Source organism: Odontomachus brunneus, unplaced genomic scaffold (genome assembly GCF_010583005.1).
Source record: "Odontomachus brunneus isolate Ranch 3 - 2012 unplaced genomic scaffold, Obru_v1 Obru_scaffold_002, whole genome shotgun sequence".
Classification (NCBI taxonomy): Eukaryota; Metazoa; Arthropoda; class Insecta; order Hymenoptera; family Formicidae; genus Odontomachus; species Odontomachus brunneus.
This window is the reverse complement of record NW_022639452.1, coordinates 345,001-350,962: the sequence shown is the minus strand read 5'-3', so window position 1 is coordinate 350,962 and position 5,962 is coordinate 345,001.

Sequence of the window (5,962 nt, the reverse complement as noted above, 5' to 3'; positions counted from 1 at the left end):
CTAATGAATTCTTCCCGTTGAAAAAATTTGAAGATAATAAAAATCCAAGGCTAAATGGATAAAAAACCAGGTCTAGATAAATACAAATTTCTTTTTTTGTAAATATAAGAACTATCTAAAAGAGAGATTATCTAAATCTCGTCGTAATTTACATATATTTACATATACTATATAACTATATATATAATAATAATAATATATATATAACTATATATATATATATATATATATATATATGTATGTTACATGTAACATTGTGTTTGCTGGGATTACAATAAATATCAAATTCATATGGCGCTAACAACACAACCTGATCTGTCACCGCGGCTGACAGCTGTAAGCGGTACGAATTCAACTGCGACGGGATCGAGACAATCGAGACGGTCGAGACGGCCAATTAGTGTCGCGGAAAAGAGGCTTCACCCACTTCGATACATTCGAGATTTAGTTAACATGCACTTTTTCTGATAGGATAACACGTATATTATATAACAGTTATATTGTTTGTTGAGTAAGAAATTACAACTAACATGTATGTTACATGTAACATTGTGTTTGTTGGGATTACATAAATATCAAATTTATATGACGCGAACAACACAACCTGATCTGTCACCGCAGCTGCAAGCGGTACGAATTCAACTGCGACGGGATCGAGACAATCGAGACGGTCAAGACGGCCAATTAGCGTCGCGGAAAAGAGGCTTCACCCACTTCGATACATTCGAAATTTAGTTAACACGCACTTTTTCTGATAGGATATCAGTAAATTGCGGTAAAATTTATTTTACTGAATTATTGTATATTAAGGGGTAAAATACCCTTTGATTATTCACAGAGAGTGAATAAATCAATACACTATGTTTGTTGGGAAAAATGAAAGGTTAAAACTCCTTTATAATATGTATTTATTACATTTTTCGATAGATTATTAAAAATTCGCTTGGCGGCTAATAATCTGCCTAACACCATCTAGTGGTGTCGAGTAGGAACTCTTTTGTCAGTAGAATCTATGCTTGTTAAATATGGTTCGAGTCTCAGTAAAATTGGTTCGTGTCTTGGGATGATTACTTTTAATTCTAAAATCTCCGTTACGAGTCTCCACCGTACTCACTGATGTAGAGTTCTTTAAATCGGGATTGAGATATCGTCCGGTATTTAAGAAAGAAGAAATGAGCGAGTAGAAGAGAATGTATAGCGTGCTCTTTGTCATTTCAGTTTTAAGTTCAAGAAACATTTTATATTTTAATGTTTTTCTTTCTCTCTCTCTTTTCAGAAATATTAAATTTATAATATTGCTACTGCGTTTTTAATCGTCATATCAAGTTAAATAAGAAATAGCATTGTATGATTTCGTCTTTATGAACTTGTTTGTTTCAGTTGCTTTTATACCGAAAATTTATATTCATAAAAAATGTAATAAATGCATTTTGGAGAGGAAACTTTAAGCTTTCATTTACTGCTTAGTGAATATCTTATATCGAGTTCTTCGCTTATTGTGAGCAATTAAAGTCGGAGGGAGTTTCCACTTCAGCATTAAATAACTCAGTGAAAAAAAATCGTATTGCAATCTATGGGTATGCAAATTAAAGGGGTTTATACTTTTAAACGGTATAAATTTTATACGTCTATGATTTTTATTTTATATAGTATGTCTCGAAAAACTTTATAAAAAATTTTTACATTTGATGTGTAGATCGCTATTTATGTTCATGTAAAACTGTAAAAAAGATAAGTGAAATTTATGTTTGATAATACCTCTGAAAACTAAAATCCTTTGATCTTTAAAATAGTTCTTAAAACATGATTATTATTACCATTGCTTTTGCTGCGATTACAGTTCGTTGAATTTTCTATATATTTCCTTATTGGGAAAAGTAATTCTTGAGTTTCATTTTAATGCTTAGATTTTTTTATGAAATACTGATTTAATATAGTCTGTACATATTTGATGGAAGATAAAAGGCAACATTCCTTATTCGCAATCAAGTATAATCGAGTCTGCGATATGTTTTGTATGTCTCAAGTATCGCGACTACCGCCGCGACAAGCAAATCGCCGTCTAGCAAGACATTTTTTGCCGCATTACTAACGATAAACTGGTGAGAAGAAAAAAATTCGATACGTAACATCGGTGATCTCGCGAAACATCGGTGATCTCTTATATCAGAGAGATTTTTCCGATCGAAGCTTCCAGGCGTTCTGATTAGAAAAAAATCATTGTCATGTGACACTGTCGATTCCGTATGGCATCGCAACGATAACGCGACTGCAATCTTTAGTTCCGGGATGCCAGTATTTTATTAGTTGCTATCAGTTGTTGCACAAACGGTGTCGCGACGAATCAAACTGAAAATTCCATTTTGAAGCGTGTCGCGATATGCGGGTGATATTAGCGGCAGATAACGTTATGACCGATGGTTCACGAAAAGAATCACTGCATTACATACCGTACAATCGTAAAAAAAACGTCGTGTTGTGTCTTTGCGTTTGATAAAAGAAAACGATGTTTTACAGACAATTCACGACAGGCGGGTTCTGAGTTGCAATACCGGATCGGACACTAAGAGTGCACGTGCATTTGTGATAATGTCTCAGAGCGCGACATTTCTCGGACTTTATTGTATTGTCGGTTCAATAATTCCGCAAATAGATTTTCTCTTTAAATGAAAACTCCACTTCAAATGAGAATAGTCGCCTTGTGAGAGAAGATATAACGCGATGTGAAAACGCATATACGGTGTATTTAAGAGATTTTTACATCACTATACTTAGAAAAGTATCTAGAAAATAGTAAATATTACTTTGTACTGATATAACATATGTATAACATCAGTATATATAACATATATATTTACTTAAATCTAAATTATTTTACTTAAATAGAATAAGCAATTGCTTTAATGACAAGTTTTTCTTAAGACTTTAAGATTTGAAGAAAATGTATTTTCTTACTTGCAAAAAGTATTTTATATTAGTATAAGTGAATATATTATTACACTACCCATCGAATAAATATTTACTCTTTCTTAGATACTTTTTCTCTCAGTATACTACATCGTCTACTTTATAAATAAGAAATAAGGTTGAATTGCTTTGTTGTAAAATTTCATTATCTCTGGATTTGTGTCACGGACGCAAATCCGCGAAACTCTGAAGTATGTAATTTTTGATCGGAATTAATGCGGAGATACTATATTTGTCGAACTTCCTTAATAACCAAACTTTGAGGCAGTTGACTTGATTTCAGTATCCTTTATTTTTTTTAAAGTTATAAGTAATTATAACAGATCGAATAAATCAAATGTTTGCGGAACTCGACAATATTTTACATTTAATGACGCAAATTCGAAAATGATTTAAATTTATATCAGACTTATGGATTGCATTTAAACGACGACAATATAAATCATGCTGTCGGCAATACTTTGTTTTTGTTGTGCATGTCTTGTGTGATTAAAATCACGTCGCCGATGTTCGCAGTCACATACTAATAACATGTTAGATGGCGGCCGTATCTACCTGTGTACGTTTAGCTCAGACTGTGTCAGCGACTAGAACAGAAAAAAAGTCTTTCTATACGCAACAGACATTCCAGGAATGACGTTTCTTTTATTCCAACGACCTTTGTCACATGTGCGAGTATTCACACTGTAATGTATTTGAAACTGTAACGACAACCCTGTGTTACGAGGAAAAAGATTATTTTCGCGTGTTATTATGCTTTTTCAATGTTTATTTTTGTGATAAAAAGAACCAACGTTTTGTGAAATTTTTCAGCGAGTAAGATTTGCTCGTACACGTGAATTTCACGGCGGTGAAACCGAGTGTTTTCACACGTGATTCTCTAGTATATAGCTTCTTTAGTATCTTCGTTATAATCTAGTAATCTTGAACGATTAAAAAATCATCGATAGTGTGACTTGTATCAGTACGTATTGTCGCTAGTGCATCCATCGTATAAACGTGACGTAACTGATTAATTAAGCATAATTGCAAAGTACGTGATGTAAACTCGTGCGTTAAACTAGTGTCGTGCACGACGCGATTATTCCGGGCGTATTTTACTCCATCTTTCAGTACCACGACCGGGATAGGAAATCGCGCGAGATCATTGTTTGCGTTCAGCGAAGACAACAGTTTCCAGATAGCACAGACTTCTAAAAAACGTTTTAAAGACCTCTAAGAAAACGTCTAAATAAATAAGACGGCTTTTAGACCTCTTTAAAATGTCTGTAGGACGTCTTTTAGAAGTTTGTTATGTGAATTGTGCAACCGTTGAATAAAAATGATCCATGATGCATGTTTTCTTGAAACTTTAGTCTTTCATAAAAGCAATTTTTTGTTCTACTTAAACAAAAGAATTTATATTTAAGTAAATATATTATTAGTGCTCCCATCAAAGAAATATTTGCTGTTTTTTAGATTCTTTCAGTTTATCGATAATATCCATCTTCTCCAAAAATCGATTACTTAACCGTTGCATTTTCTAAACGCAGCTATTGTTTTGTCTCGAACTACGTCAGAGAATCGCGAACGTCATGAGCGAAGAATTGTCGCAAGCATTATTTTTTTTCGTCGGTGTGGGCAGAAGGAAAATCGACGAACCGGTTCGGAAGTTCGTTTCATGATAGTTTTATTTGCCGTTAGATTCGCGCTCGTCCTCATAGGTCAAAACCGGATATTCTTGTTTCTTTCCAACAACACGAGCTCACCGGACTTACCCGTCGAACGTACCTATGAATCTTTTTCTCTCTCTAGGGGAAGAATACCTCCTTTCGTGCAGGGATTCGTTGCGAGAGAATTTAGATGACTCGTCGATTTCGTCGTGTAACTCGCGTTCTTTACGAGAGAGAGAGAGAGAGAAAGAGAGTCTCTCATGAAACTTCATTGCTCAAACTTTGAACTTTTTGTATCGTTCACCGCGATATTCGCCCGCAAAAATTCCGTCGGATTACTTCGGTCGTTACTTGCGTCGTATCGACCGTCGTCGGTTGGACGTTGCAAGGCGCGAGGATATAGCCGGCGCGAACTCAATGGCCTATTGACACGCGACGCGAGAGATTCTGGATTCAAAACAATAATAATATCGAACTTTTCAAAATAAACGCAATCGTTCGTTCGCGCGAGGTGCAATGCACGACAAAACAATAACACACACCTTATCGTACAGTGTGCAGACTTTGACGCGCCACTGTCCGGAAAATGTGTCGGTATCTTTGCCAACACATTCGCGAAAAATACCAATATTATTTAACGCCGAGACTGCACGTTCGATGCATCTCGATTATCATCGCTATATCGCCGCGGGATGCAGAAAATGCATCGTAAGCGCATCTCGTTAATTGTCAAGAATTTTAATGTTAATAAGCACGTCTTGACGGCGCATAAAATTCCCCTCTCCTCGTCATATCGTCTCCTCGTCATATTTTTCCCTCTTTTTGTCTGTTGATTTTTATGGCGCGACTAGGGATTATCGTCTTTTCTCCGTGCGACGAACTAATGAATTCGCGATTATATTCTTCTCAGAAGAGTTGCTCGCGAGCACCAAGCATATTTCTTCGGCGGTTTCAAAGTCTTCGAGCGAGGACACGCTCACGAGAGCAAGCTTGTTCGTCCGTGCAACCTATTAAACCAATCAACGAGCTTACAAGGGTCAATAGGTATTTAATCCGTCGATTGGTCTCTTACCGATTCGCTGTTTTTCGTCCACTATCCACATTTTCGAGAGCAGCAAAAGGATGGACATCAAGAAATCGCATCTGTCGATACTTTTTATAATAAGTTTTCGCGAGCTTTCGACGCGAAGTCGCGAGTACGAAATCGATAGAACAGTTTTTCGCGTATAGTGTCAGGTGAGGCCCGAACGGATGTTCGATCGCTCACCAAGTTTCGGAGTGTCTCACGTGAGACAAGTAACGACTATTAATATAGGCCCAGATTGTACGTCCCAAAAGATATG